Consider the following 15,539-nt stretch of genomic DNA (forward strand, 5'->3'; position numbering starts at 1 on the left):
TTAAAAGAGAAAGAGCAATATTGGCTTGAGAGCAGATTTCAAATGCTTGGTACTGATTTGATTTGATTGATCATGTGTTTATAGACTCAAAAAGGTTTAATTCATGTTTCCCAAGTTACTTGGAGTGTTTTCCAAGTTTATACAAAATTTGGGGCACAAAAAATATAAATTTGAATTTTAAAACTTTTAAAAAATGTAGTTGTTAACAGTTATCAGACACCTGAAGTCTCAGGGATAGTTGCTTGAGGTTTCTAAAAACTATTTATTTTTTACTTTAGAATAGGGTCACGCACTTGAGGTTGCAAGGGTCAGGCGCCTAGGCCTAAATACCTCTTCAAAATTTGTTCAGGAAATTCTTCAAGCGCCTGAGGTTTAAACTTCAGTGGCCTAAACAGTTATAAAGACTATTTTTTTCAGGTTATTTTCAAAACTCTTAGCCATCTTGCTTTGTTACTTTTAAAAAGCTTTTTCTGAGGTTTTCAAAATAAGGACACTAAGTCCATGACAAACCCTAATGAGCTTCAAAGCATTTCAAAATGATATTTAGTATGAAGTACTTACATAGGCTATCCTAAAGACTTTAAACACTCTAAGCTTGAAGTCTTCATATATCTCTTTACTTTGAATCCTCTTAGACTTGAGCTTGAGTCATATTTAGGCTTCCTGTTGACCTTATAGGTCATATCCCATTTTGATTGTAACAAATACTTTAGTATTTAATGTTTGTCGAGTTTTGTGTGCAGGATAAATTGGAAAAGCTATATGGTGACTTAAAGAAAATGAAGACCCAAAGTTTTTATTGTTATAATTTATATTTCATTTTATTTTGGGTCTATAATATTAATCATGGTCTGTAATAATTAATGCATTGAATGCATGATAGTAAAGATAAGCTCAATGAACATAATTTGACCTTAGGTCCCTACACATCACATGAAAAGTCCCCTATAACTCAAAAGGTTATAGCTATGTGAATAGGGGTGACCCTAATACAAAATCAGGAACTAAAATGAACATTGAAAGGGTCTCAGTTGACTGAATTAGCCTAGTTATAATGTGTTGGTCGACTGAAGCGTTGTTGACTAAGGAACTTAAGCCTAGGTCGACTAAACATATACAATATAAAAGATTCAGTCGACCGAACCGTACGGAAGTCAACAATTTTACTTCATACAGTGAACCGACCATTTTTTAACATACCATCCACGGTCGACCGAATTGGCATGTGGCTGATTCCCAACGCCCTAGTCGACCAAACTTCTAGTTGAAAATGACATGGTCGACCCAAACTCTAAATTTAGTTAACCGAACATATCCTGGTTAACCAAACCTCGGAGGGTCCAACCAAACTTACAAATACAGCCGACCGAACTTAAAATGTGGTCGACCAAAACTCTTGGGTTGGCCTAATTTTTATCGAGATTAATTGGGGTTAAATAGGGTTGATTTTTTAAAACTCAATTAAAACAATTCTAATAATTCCCTTGGTGTCCCCAATGGTTAAAATTTTGGCCATATCTATAAATATAAGTTCATTTGCTCAATTAAGGTATAATTAGAATTTTGATTAGCAAACAAATTCTCTGTACTTTTTAGAAAGCCTTTTCCAAACACAAATCCTATACACATTCTCACTACTATTCATTTGCTAAATCAATCCTTGTGAGAGTACTGTGAGTGATCATACTTCATTCCCATTTGCTAAAAACACTAATTGTGCTCATTGCATGTTTTATTTTTGGATTGAGAGTTAAGCATAGGTTTTCCTCTGATTTAATCTAATAAATCTACTATGTGGGAAACCTTAAAACTTGGGGGTCTCGGCATTCGAATTGCAAGACACTTTAGCTTGTGTTTTTATTTGAACAAAAATCGTTTTCACAAGCTTACGTTTCAAAAATCTCTTGTGCTTGAATCTTAAGAAAATTATTTTAGATATAGTTTGGTTATTCTTGTTGGAAATCTTTGAAACCCTAAATTGTGATTAAGGTGTACATCTATACGTAGTTTCAAAGATTAGCTTGTTAAAACACTCATTGCACTTGATTGATCTTAGGTAGTATTTTGAGTGTTTTTGCACACATATAGCACTGAGGTTATAGTTCTCATCTTGTTGACGTGCATTGATTGATATTGGTGCAAATATGTTTGTTGGAGAAGCACTCATTTTTTACACACCTTGTATCTTGAATTGGTTGTGTTCCAGGCATGGCATGAGGGGTGTTGATCCAGCTCGGAAGGATTGGTTGTAAAGGGTTAGGTTAGCCTTGCTTTAATTTGACTTGATTGTATTAGGTATCGCTCCACCTGTTAAGTGAGCCATAGTAGAATCCTTGTGCTTGTGAGCCAAGGTGGGATGTAGGCAGTATTGATCGAACCCCGATAACATATTTTGTATCGGCTCTCTCTTTAATTTTCGCACATTCAATTTCGCACATGTATGCTAGTACTTGAACTACTGTGAATGTTTTAATTGCTTGAAATATTTGTATACATACTTGCTTAGGGAATTGAGTCTATTTTTAGAAAGACCCTAGGTTGTGTAATACTTTTTCAGGATTAGTTGAACCTAAGGGAAAATTGTTTTAAATCTCCAATTCACCCCCCTATTGGGATTGCATCAAAGTCAACAATTGGTATCCGAGCCTTGATACTTAGACTTAAATGTTATTTTGTATAAGATCATGATGGCTCGTGCAAGTGCATCCCCATATTGTGAGGGTAGGTTCTCTGCAAACCCTCAAATGTTCTCTGGTGAAAATTTTGCCGATTGAAAACTTAGAATAGCTATTTTTATCAAATCCTTGAAATGGAGAACTTGGAGAGTTATTGCACAATGGAATATCGTGCCTAAGAAAACCGCCAATAATGTTGAAATTCCCAAATCAGAAATTGAGTTGAATGAGAATGATTTGAATTTGATGCAAGTTGTTGGCTTTTTAAATCCAATCTATGTTTTGATGTTGACAAACCACTAGTATCTTATATGTACATTTAGTGTGTGAATAGGTTATTATTTTAGCACAAACATAAGATACCAGAAAATGGAAGCTAGCAAGGACATAAAGCTCACACACTCTTGGCGAATTCCATGGAAAATGAAGAGCAAAAGAAGAAGACATTTTGATTTTAATTTGTATTGCATTTAATTTTTTACTTGGTTTAATGCATGCATATGCATGATATGATTTGAATGCTCAGATGATCGTAGTTTGACCATAGGGAATCAAAGGCCATAAACAGACCTTAGGGCTGACTTCGCTCAACCTTTGGTTAATCGATGACAAGTTTTGTAGGCTAAATTAAAGAGCCTTGACCTTAGATAGACCCTAGGTCTCTGCATGTAATTTTAAACTCAAATCAGGACTTAAATACACAATTTTAATATGCTCAATCGGCTGAACCCGAACCTACATAGACTTTAAGTCGACCGAACCTTCCAGGGTCAACAGTTGACTATTCGTTCGACCACTTTTAAAATGACCTTGCATTGCTCGGTCGACCAAAATGACACGTGGGTAATTCCTAACGCCCTGGTCGACCGAACTCTTAGTTGAAATTTGATCTGGTTGACCGAATGTCAAAATTTGGTCAACTGAACATGCCCCGGTCGACCGAACCTTTAATATGGTCGACCAAATCTCTCAGGTTGAAAATTTTTAAAGGGATTAAAATGTCATTAACTTTTAATTAATCTTTTTAAAAATACCGAGCATATCCCTCAATAGACAGATTTCCTGAAAATCTATAAATACCCCCTCCATAACTCAGATTAGTAACTTTGATTAGCCCAAATTTTCTCTTTAATCCATTGTTAATCAAAGTTCCCCCGAAACTTTTTTTATTGTTAAAATCATTCTTTTAGGGCCAAATATTTTATACAAATTTCTCCAACTCTCTTTCATGCATTTATTTTAAAATCATTTTTTAGGAGAGTATTTTATTTAGGGTATTTTATTTGCTTTTACTCTCATATAGCTTTTATCTTTGAAAAACATTTGAGAGTATTTGCTTAGGTTTTCTTCTAGTTATTTCTTTGATAAATATTTTTGAGATAAAAGTATTTACAACACAAATATTTTCTTGAGTTTAAATTCCTAGATTCTCCAAATATTATTTATTCGCAAAAATATTTATAGGAGAACAATAATACTCATTTTTCATATATATTTTATTTGCACAAATTATTTAGATAAGCACCCTTTACTCTACTGATCTTAACTCATATCATATTAAAATGTATGTATTGAGCTTTTAATGTTGTACATCTCTACTTGTGTTTAGAAGCATTTTTATATGTACCAATTGGGTTCATCCCATTAATTGAACTGGGGAGTCTAAGCCCCATAACCCCATAAGTAAGACCGATTTAGTTCAGACCGAAAATTGAATTGGAGAGTCTTAGCCCCGTAAGTGAGACCGGTTCGGTTCCGGCCAAAAATTGAACTAGGATTTTTCCTCGCGCCATAAGGAGAGGATGTAAACGGCTTCTGCTCCGCCTATTAAGTGAGCAGGAATAATGTAATCCTTGGGGGGGTATACCCAAGGTGGGGATGTAAGCTAGTTTGACCGAACATCGATAACAAATATCATGTGTTCATCTCTCCCTATCTCATTTACTTTCCGTACTGTAATTTCCATATGTATATGTTTGTTCATTTATAGTTATAATTATTTGCATGCACACATTCATTTAAATGAGATATGTTGTACGTGTATGTTCGCATTCATAGTTTTATTATTTACATACACGTCATTATGTTGAATGGGATATGAACTATAGTGAATCACTGAAACATTTAAATTAGCCGAAAATGTTTTTAAAACTTGATTCACCCCCTCTCTCTTGGGATCACACCAATTCCAACACAAGTAAATTTTGATGCCGTGAACATTCTATTTTATGCTTTAGATACTAATATCTTTCATGAAGTAAGGACATGTCAAAATTCTAAAGATATATGGGAGGAACTCGAAAAGAGGTATGCAAAAACTAAGTCAAAAAAGGATATCACTCCCAGTGATTCAAGCTCAAAGGATCATGGTAGAGAAAATTAGTGCTTTATAGCTTTAATCGACGAAGAGGTAAATTTGTCTCCTTCCACCTCGTTAAATGATTCGTGCAATGATTGTGTTAAATATGATGATATACTTCTAGTAGTGAATATTGTAATGAACCCAATGATGATAGCACGCCAACTTATGAGGAACTCAAACAAGAATACATTAAAACTGATAAGTCTCTTGTTAAAGCACATAAACGCTATACCGTTTGGAAAAACAAGATTGAGGCATCATTGAAAGAACTTGAATAAAAAATTCTTATTGAAAAGGAAAATGAGGCATCATTGAAAGAACTTGAATAAAATACTTCTATAAGTGAATATTGTAGTGAACCTAATGATGATAGCATGCCAACTTATGAGGAACTCAAACAAGAATACATTAAAACTCATAAGTCTCTTGTTAAAGCACTTAAACGCTATATTGTTTTGAAAAACAAGAATGAGGCATCATTGAACGAACTTGAATAAAAAATTCTTATTGAAAAGGAAAATGATTTGAAAATAAAAAATTGAGTAAACAAGAATAAAAGATTGGGAAAGGAGCTGAATGTCTTAAAATCCCAAATCTCTAATGATAATAAAAAGGATCATCTTATTTCATAACTTGAGTGTAAAGCAAACACAATGTCTAAAGAATTTATAAAACTACAAGGTGTTTGCAAAGGTTTGAAAGATCTAAAAATGCAAGACCTAGAAAGAAAATTTGAGGACCAAGCTAAGATCATCCATACATTCACTAGGGGTAAATAAAACTTTGACAAGCTCTTAGGTTGACAAAAGATGACCTTAGATAAAAAAAAAGGTACAAGTTTTAATGGGATTGAAAATAGGAAAAGGAAGAACCTATACATGGGGTACTTTGTAAGAGAATCTAAACATTATGCTAGTACCTCCTCCAGTCTGTATACTCACACCACCTGCATCGTATGTAAAAAGAAAGGGCACATAAATTTTGATTGCCCATTTAAAAGGAAAATGTGAAACCCAAACAGGTCTGGAGAGTCAAAGTACCACCTCACCCTAACCCATCAAGACTCAAAGATAGAAAAATGGTATTGGTTGTCAAGAAAGCAAACTCCTTAGGACCTAAGGAGGAACAGATTCTAATTGGAATTACATAAGTGCTTTCCTTAGGTTCTAGACTTTGGGGAAGTGGTTTCTATAGGCCTACGAAGTGATCTATCCCTAAAATGTCAAATCTTAGCATATTTATTCCACCTTTGGTATACTAAGATCATTTGAGAATCAAGCCAATTTGCAAACACAAGTATATAACCGATCTAAATTTAATGCATATATTTATTGATTGAAATATGAAATTGTTGGCTGCTTGAATAAAAATTCACTTCCAATTGGACATGGCATGTTTGCGTAGTATTTAATTTTAAATGCTTAGCTCATACTTGAGTACGAAAATCTATCATTAAGCACACTTTGTCCATTGCGTAAGCCTGAGCTTTAAGAAATAAATAATATATTAAGCATCATCTAATCCTAAACTCATCCTGGAGTCCTAAAAGCCTAATAAAATTTTACTCATCTCTCTAGGCTTAAGTACTGTTGATCATAACTCATTATTTATCAGGTGCTCATTAATAGATATCCTTCTCGTAATCAAAATTAGAGTCATCGACTAATGGATTCATGCTTTACTGTTCAATCAAAATAATCCCTTGTGCTTTAAATATAAAATTCCCTGGTTTTGATTCATGCTAATGTCTTCCTTTCCATAGGAAATCTCTAAAAAACCATGATCATATCTAAGTAGAGATTCATCCTCTCAATGGTTTGTATCCGTGTCATATCTAAAGGATACCCTCCATTCATGGAAAATCTGAAATCACTAAAGAGCAGTATTCGAAGAAATTCATTTACTCCTTGATGCTCTTTGCTCAAGCCTAGACATAATCACTATCATGAAATTATTTTGAAAAATGTCCTACATCACTGGAATACTCCTTTGAACATAATAGAAATTTCATCTTTATGAGTATTCATCCTTTACTTATTTCACAAGCTCTCAAACCTCAAGACAAATCCTTTAGAGCTTCATATCTTAAGCGAAGTTGAATGGGTAAATTTATTGCACTAGGTTTCAAATTTAAATTCCAAAAGAAACCTGTGCATGAGTAGCCATATCTGAAAACCATTCGAACTTGGGCCTCTATCAAATATTGAAATTCATAAGAAAAAAGGCATCCTAGGCTTATGACCCTCAAGAGGTATTGATTGTGACTTTTTGGTCCTCTAAGCCTATTCATCCAAAGCCAAGCATATGTCATTAAAAATGTAGATCTCTTGGCTAAAGAATTTGAAAAATAAGAAAAGGCACAAGATGGATAAGTGCATAGCTCAGGGGGAGCATTTCTCTTTCATGAATATATATATTAAAATGCTCTCATTATCTCATCTCATATATTTATATGCCTTCATAAGAATAGGACTGAATTCATACTATCCATAATGTGTTAAATGATTACATCTTCCAATGGATGGTATATTTGTTTTATTATTGGTTACCTGAACTTCTGATATGCATGCTTATATAGAACGCCAACTGCATGACTAATGCAATGTCTTATGAATTGCATGCTGATTGATCAACTCTTCCGGTCTCTACTTTAAAATTCTAAACTTCATTTAGGACCAAAATGATCAATTATATTGTGTTAATTTAGTATCACATTATTTGATAATCATTGATGAACTAAGGGAAATTGCATGACATAGAGAAAATACTTCATCTCACACACACTCATTAGAGTTGTGTCATTTTATTGTCAAACCCTACTGCATAATTTTTGCATAATCTTTGAAAATTGCCTTGATTGACTATCGTATGCAGAATTGAAATGCACCTATGTGTACTTGAGAATATACAGGGAAGTTGAGCTCCATCATTAGGAAAAAGTGCTTTTATGTAACATTCTTGTGAATTCATGTGCATCGGATTGTCATTTGTTTTTGGCCTAAGGTTCTTGTGAAAAACATGAGCATCATATCCCGTTTTGTTTGAAATATGAGATGATATGAATTATTCTTGGGATTTATGTACTTTGCATGTCTTACATTGTTGTTTTCTTATGCACATGAGTTCTATAGGAATAAACTTGCTAGATGATTAAAAATGGCTTAATCTTATATCCATTAAAAGCATTTAAGAATTTAAGATTGTTTTCTTATATTGTTTTGCACTTATGATCTTTAATTGGTATAAGCAATTGTTTGCATCCAAGCTTGTTTTCAAATTGAAAGGGGGAGCTACTTATTTAAAAATCCACAGCTCTGAAAAGTTTAAATCTATCTTTGTGTTATACTTTGTGAGTTTGTTTGTGTGTTGCAATACATGACTATCAAATCTCTTGCATGTTGATAAGTATACTTATGTTTCCCATTTTGATTCATACTAGACTATTTGAGTTGATTGTTATGGAAAAATTATCAATTTTTTGAATTCAATCAAGTCATTTATATACAATTTTTTTTTGGAAAATGCTCTATTTTCAAACGGTATGCTGCTGAAATTTCTAAAAATATTCCTAAATTCGTGGACACTTGACAGATGATGTTCGCTCAGTGCTAATTGAGCTGAGGATCCTCTTCCAACAGTTGTGCTCGAAGAAATTGAGCATAAACGTACTTGAATGGTTAGAGGGGGACATCGTGATCATATTATGCAAGCTAGAGAAAATATTTTCGCCAATATTCTTCGATGTGATGGTCTACCTAGTCGTCCATTTACCAAGGGAGGCCATAATTGGAGGACTGGTGCATATCATTGGATGTATCCTATTAAGAGGTAAATTATAAAGTCCTTCTACAATGTTTACATGATTTCATCACTTTCTTTATACGTAGAAATCACTAATGTTATGTAAAATGTACAGGTTCTTGTCCACTTTGAAGGGGTATGTACACAATAATAAGGCACGGCCGTAAGGTTCAATCATTGAGGCATACATTGACAATGAATGTCTTGCATTTTGCTCAATGTATCTACATGATATTGAGATAAGGTTCACTTGGGATGAGTGAAATGCAGACGTTCATGCTATTAATTCTGAAGATGAAGAACCTAGCATTTTTATATTTCGAGGAAATGTTCGGCTATTCAGTGCACAGATTTACGATTTCATTGATATGGACAACCTACAAAAGGTGCATTTTTACATTGTCAATGTTGTGATGAAATTGTTCCATATATCGAGTATGTGGTTCCAAACTCCTTACTTTGCATTCTATTTACATATGCATATATATATATATATATATATATGCATGTATATGTACTTAGTTGACTTTAACATGTAATATTATTACATATAAAGAACATAAAGCTGAACTTCTGGCCCAAAATGAAAAGAATGTTAACAAAAGACATAAAAAGGAATTTGTCAATTGGTTTGGGAGTCGTGTAAGTAACAAATTTTATGTGATTTGTAAGCAATGTATATTTTCAATATTGATGGTTTACTCTTCTAAACTTATTTCTAATTAATAGATGAAAGTCATGTATTGTAATAAAGAACCAACGGTGAGTAAAGATTTGTACGCGTTGGCATGTGGCTTCAATCAACTAGTGAATCTCTACAGTGATTGTATTGTCAGTGACTTACAATTTCATACGAAATCCCTCGAACTGCATAGAAGAACCCAAAACTGTGGGGTTGTGGTGCTAGGCACAAAACGAGATGAAGAAATTGACTACTTTGGTGTCTTGGATGACATTATAGAGCTTCAGTATGGAGTTAATAGACTTGTCTACATGTTCAAGTGTACATGGTGGGACATTAACAATAAAAATAATGGGATAAACACGGATACCTACTTTACCAGTATCAATTTTAGCAAAACATGGTATCAAAATGACCCTTTTTGTGTTAACAATGTAGGTAGAACAAGTGTTCTACCTTAAGGACAAAAAATTGAAGTGTTAATGGCATGTGGCCTAAAAAATTCCTCCTCAAAGTTCGTATGATATTAAAGAAGTTGCAGATGGGGAGAAAAGTGTCAGTGATAAGGTTTACCAATAAGATTAGTCATATGTTAGTGCAGCAATGCAAACTGCTTTTAATGGTGCGGAGGAAGGAGCTGATCCTATACCATTGAATAGGGTTGGTGCTACGGCAAAACACATAGGGACTGATGACATTAGAATTAAACAATTTGTACACGTTGGCTTCATCGACGATGATAAAACTGATGTGGAAGATGAAATTGTGGTCAAGTATTGTAGTGATACTCTAGAAAGTTAGGATGATATTGATATTGAGGACGTATAGGTTTAGGTACGCATGTTATGTTGTCACCATGTATCTGACATGTGTATTCTACTGAAAATATATTTATTATGAATCCATATAATATCCAATATTCTTATATTTACTTGTGTAATATTTTGCAAACATGGCGTCGGGAGGTCGTCGAGGCCGACTTCACTTCAGTCTTTTAACTAGATCATCACGAGCAGATGATCTGACATCCTCAAGACCAGTAGAGGACATTGGTCCTCATACGACACCATCACCATCTCAGCCCTTGGGACCCTAGCCAGACAGGGATCCATCAGTTATGGATCAAACACAGGGTAAGTTGCACACCATAATGAGCAGCATTGGTAAGGTTACAAGTAATTGATTTAGAATAAAAGTATTAATGGTTGTTCATGTGTATGAATAAAATATAATTTTTTAAATTTTCATTCAGCATCGACCTCTCCAGCACAGACGACGAGGTCAAGCTGTGGTGTAGCAAAAAACACCGAGCTATATAAGCACCTACACAAAACTGGGGAGCGGATATGAATCGACATTCCTCCAGGCTTCACAGCCCCACATGGCAGCATTTGGTGCAAAGCTTGGACCCGAGAGCTTGGCATTATATGCCAACAATATGCTCTAGTCATTGCATTCAGCTGGCCGTAGGTGACAGAGGCTCAACGCATGGTGTTGTACGGGCGCATATTGGTAAGTAATTCCAAACTTTTTTTTTTACTATTAATATACTAGCCAAATAACTGTTTAACATTCTAACTGTATTTCATATGTAGGAGGAGTTTGATATGGACATTCTCCATGCTGACCATGTAAAAAGGGCACTCAACGTGTTACTTTGCAACAAATTTAAGACCAATCACGCCAAAATGTGCAAAAATTTTAGGACGATGGGTGATCAGGAAAAAGTGCACCCATACGATTTGATAACCCAAGAGGATTAGGAGGTGGTGTGTCGCCATTTTCGCGACCCACACTATCTAATAGTATGTTTCTATTATAATAACTACTTTTTCATATTGATGTGACTAATAAAAAGTCATTACATCTCTTTTTGTAGACTATATGTGAAAAAAAAATTGAGAACCGCACCAAACTTCCTATGATGCATTGTGGACGGTCGAGGTTATTCATCAATCATCGAATGGTAATTGCTATAGAACTATCTAATCATTATCTAGTGACTGTTATTTATGTTTAGACCACCGAAATAATATTAATAATGTTTTATATGATAATGTAGCATGATCCCGAGATTGGCGGAGAGGAGCGAATTCCTAATCTGTATTCGAGAGCACACCAAAGGCAATAAAGGGAGTGGTGCCAGGATGCATAAAGCAAACATGTAAGTCAAATCCATTATTTAGTTTGTTATTTTATTCAAAACCTCGAAGTTATATTCTTATTTCTTCATTTTTATCATTTTCATGATTGAAAATAGGCTCAGATGCTCGAGCTGAGAAATGCACCCATTCCAGAGGGGAGTCAGCCATTGACAAATTACAAGATCTCCACTCAAGTGCTTAGGGAACGAGCGAGGGGCTGGGTGAAAGGTCTTGGGAGTGGATACATCACCCCAACAGCATCATCTTCTACAAGTGCGGCGTATCGTGCTGAGTTTCAACTAACATGTCGAGCCACCGAGTCTCGAGCGGATCTGATGGTTCATCGAATGCAGGCAATGGAAATGGAGAACCAGTAATTGAAAGATACGGTGTCCAACTAAGGCTTGGAGAACCAGCAGCTGAAAGAGAAGGTGTCCAACTTTGAAGCCAAGTTGAAGTTCCTTATGAACAGGCAAGCATAGCTCGAACAAGTGATGCACCAATCTCGTCTAGATGATGTAGGTGGCTCCTCCTCTCATTATAAGGTATGTAAAAGGTAGTTTGATTCGGAAACATATTTTCCATTATGGGGTTTCGTAGGTTACGTGTATGAAATCAGTACATTATGTATTTTGAATTTAATATTACTTGGTATAATTAGCATTTATGTGGGTCTTGGAAAGTATAAGCCTATGAGGGAAAGATGATGCTCAAAATACTAACAATGCAAATCAATTTTTGAAAAATTTAAATGTTTTTGAACCTCCTTTATCCTTTGATCCTTCTGAAATCCAAGAAAACTTACAATTTAAAGTTTACAACCTTGTGCACATGAAAAAAATAACACATTGAAAAAGAAATGAATGGTTCATAATATGGAATTGCCTAGACATCTTTGAAAATTTAATCAGAGTGCACAAGGTATGAGTAACTTTGATACATTATGCAATAAGTGTTTGTTGTAGCAAAAACAAACGCCACTTTTGTACAAAAGTGCTTATTTTAAGTGATAAGTGTTATAAACGCTTTTTTTAAGTGCTCTGAAACGAGGACTAAGTTCTTTTTGGTTACCTATATGGTTGCATATGACTATTTATTTATTTAGAATTTTTCTTCACCATTTCCAGCACCTTTGTAATTTTTCTCCCCCATCCTCATTGCAACAATTGCCTTGAACTTCATCTCTAATGAACTGATGCTTAAGAACTTATTATATTGCATGGTAGTCACAACTATTGTGTGTTCATTGAATTTCTTATGAATATACTGAATTGAGTTAATACTGGTAGTATAAATGCCATCTACATGGCTGATGCAGATTTGGGTATTGCATGCTGGTAGGGAATGTAGGATTATTGAATGTCCTTCTATATATAAACTCTTTTTTAGGTCAAATTGTTTTGGGAAATTGTTCAAATTAAGTCAGCATGCTGCCGAAATTTTGTTTAACCTTTCTGAAAAATGAAATCAGAAATAATTTTACTAAAATTGTTTTTGAAAGGATGAGTGAAATCAAAACTTATTATATTGCATACTAGTCAAACATGTGTCCTTAACTGCTTGCAGATATTCCATATGGCTTCAAATCTTATATTTGGTCACTTCGTATGTGTTTTCTGTGGCTTATCGATGATAGTTATAATTATTTGAGTCTTTGGTTTAATTTGTTTCTTGTTTTCCAGGCTGCTATATGTATGAGATGGCCGCTTATCGCTCTGCATTTAAAACTTTTGTAAGTTCTCTTGATTGTTTGATTGTTTAGCTAACTCTTTCAATTTGAAATTATATAATTAGAGTGTTGTCTTGTGTCCTAGCAATTTTTTTGATGACATTAAGCTATTTGTTTTTATCTATAAGCACCAAATTGTAGATGAACTTAAGTTTTGTTTCGTTTGCAGAATGGAATAAGGTGGTATTGTAATAGCCACTATATACGGATATTATATGTTAGCTTCGGTGCAATCCCAAGAGGGGGGGTGAATTGGGTATTTAAAAATTATCGCTTAGGTCAGTTGGTTTAACAACAATGTTACACAATCTAGGGTTAGTCTATGCAATCAATAAATAAACATACGTGCAGTAAAGTAAAGTGCGGAAAAAGTAAATGACACACGCGATATGTTATCGAGATTCGGCCAAAGTGCCTACATCGTCACCTTGGCTACACCAGCACAAGGATTCCACTATGGCTCACTAAAACAAGTGGAGCGGCACCGGTTACAAAAAAGTCAATTAAAGGGGCTAACCATAACCAACACGCCTTATCAGAAAGGCACCTAGCTTTCCTTACCGGGTCTAAGCTAGTTCGGGAATATTCAACAGGGCCAGTCTCCCTCTTCAGTCCCATGCTTGGAATACAAAAGATTTAAAATTTTACATACAAACAAACGCTTCTTACATAAGCTTATATGTACCACTACGCACAATATAATCAATACGCTACCAAAAGATATAGGATTTGATAAGCTCATTGTAGTCTAAGTGTTTACTCTAAAATAATTATGCAAATATTGTAATCAGTGCATGAGAGTGTAAATGATATGATCTTTGTGTCAAATAATGATTTCAATCACAATGCACAAACAAAGATCACAAGCACACTTCAAATATCTCAACAAATAATTTTTCTCAATATAAACCACAAGAGATATTCAAAAATGGTTTGTAAAATATTTATTTGATCTTTGTAATAAAATGATAATTTCAATCAAAAGGTATAGCAACAAAGATCTTCAGCACGCTAACAAATATCTTAAAATATTTTTCTCAGGATAAATCACAAGAGATATTTGAAATCGATTTGTAAAATAGTATTTATCTTCAAGCACACTTCAAATACCTTTAACAAATATTTTCTTCAAAATAGACCACAAAAGATATTAGAAATCGATTTATAAAATATTATTTCACAACCAAAATATAATATGAACTCTTGAGTATTGCAATGAAAATGCAAAATTCAGAAGCTTTAAGAAGTTTTTCTATGCAAAGCTTATTTACGAACCCCCTAGAAAAACTAGAAGCTTACTCTATGAAAAATAAATCTCAATCAGAACAAGCAAGAGAGAGTTTAAGCTTGATGAGATAAAACACAAGAATACTCTTACAAAGAAGTATTTGCCATATGAAAGTGTAAGAGGAGTAGTATATGACTTGAATATGAAATTTTGGCTTTTTTAAAATCAGAGGATATTTGCTAATTATTATTACTAATCTCATCCTAATTTTTGCAAATGAAGGGGTATATATAGAGTTCCCCAAAAATATAACCGTTCAGGACATGTAGGGTATTATTAGGATTTTTTAAAAACATTTTAACACGATTAACCCTATTTAAAAATTTTAACTATGGTAAAAAAAATTTCCAACCTGAGAGCACCGGTCGACCAGACTTGAGGTTCAGTTGACCAAGTGACGAAGTTTGGTCGACCAGGAGAAATTTGAACTGAAGGTTCGGTTGACCAAATTAAGGGTTCCAAGGCAATTTTTCTATTTTAGCACAGTTCGGTCGACTAGGGCGTTGGATTCTCCCACGTGTGGGTTCGATCAACCGGGACGTTGCCCATTTAAATTTGGTCAGTCGACCAAGGAGTCAAACGTTGACTCGGTGGGAGTTCGGTCAACCAAGTCATATGAACTTGGTATAGTACAGTCGACCGAGCTATGGTCAAAAGGTTGACCACTTGACTGGTTCGGTCAACCGATAGATTTACACTATGAAGGTTCGATCGACAAAACATGAATTTTTAATGTATTTTAGTTCCAACTCCTTTATACATTCACCCTATTCATATCATAATTATTTTTAATGCAATAGGGAACTTTTTCATGCAGATTTGTGGGTCCTAAGGTCTGTCTAAGGTATTTGAGAATTA

This window comes from Malania oleifera, chromosome 11 (assembly GCF_029873635.1).
Source record: "Malania oleifera isolate guangnan ecotype guangnan chromosome 11, ASM2987363v1, whole genome shotgun sequence".
Taxonomy (NCBI): Eukaryota; Viridiplantae; Streptophyta; class Magnoliopsida; order Santalales; family Ximeniaceae; genus Malania; species Malania oleifera.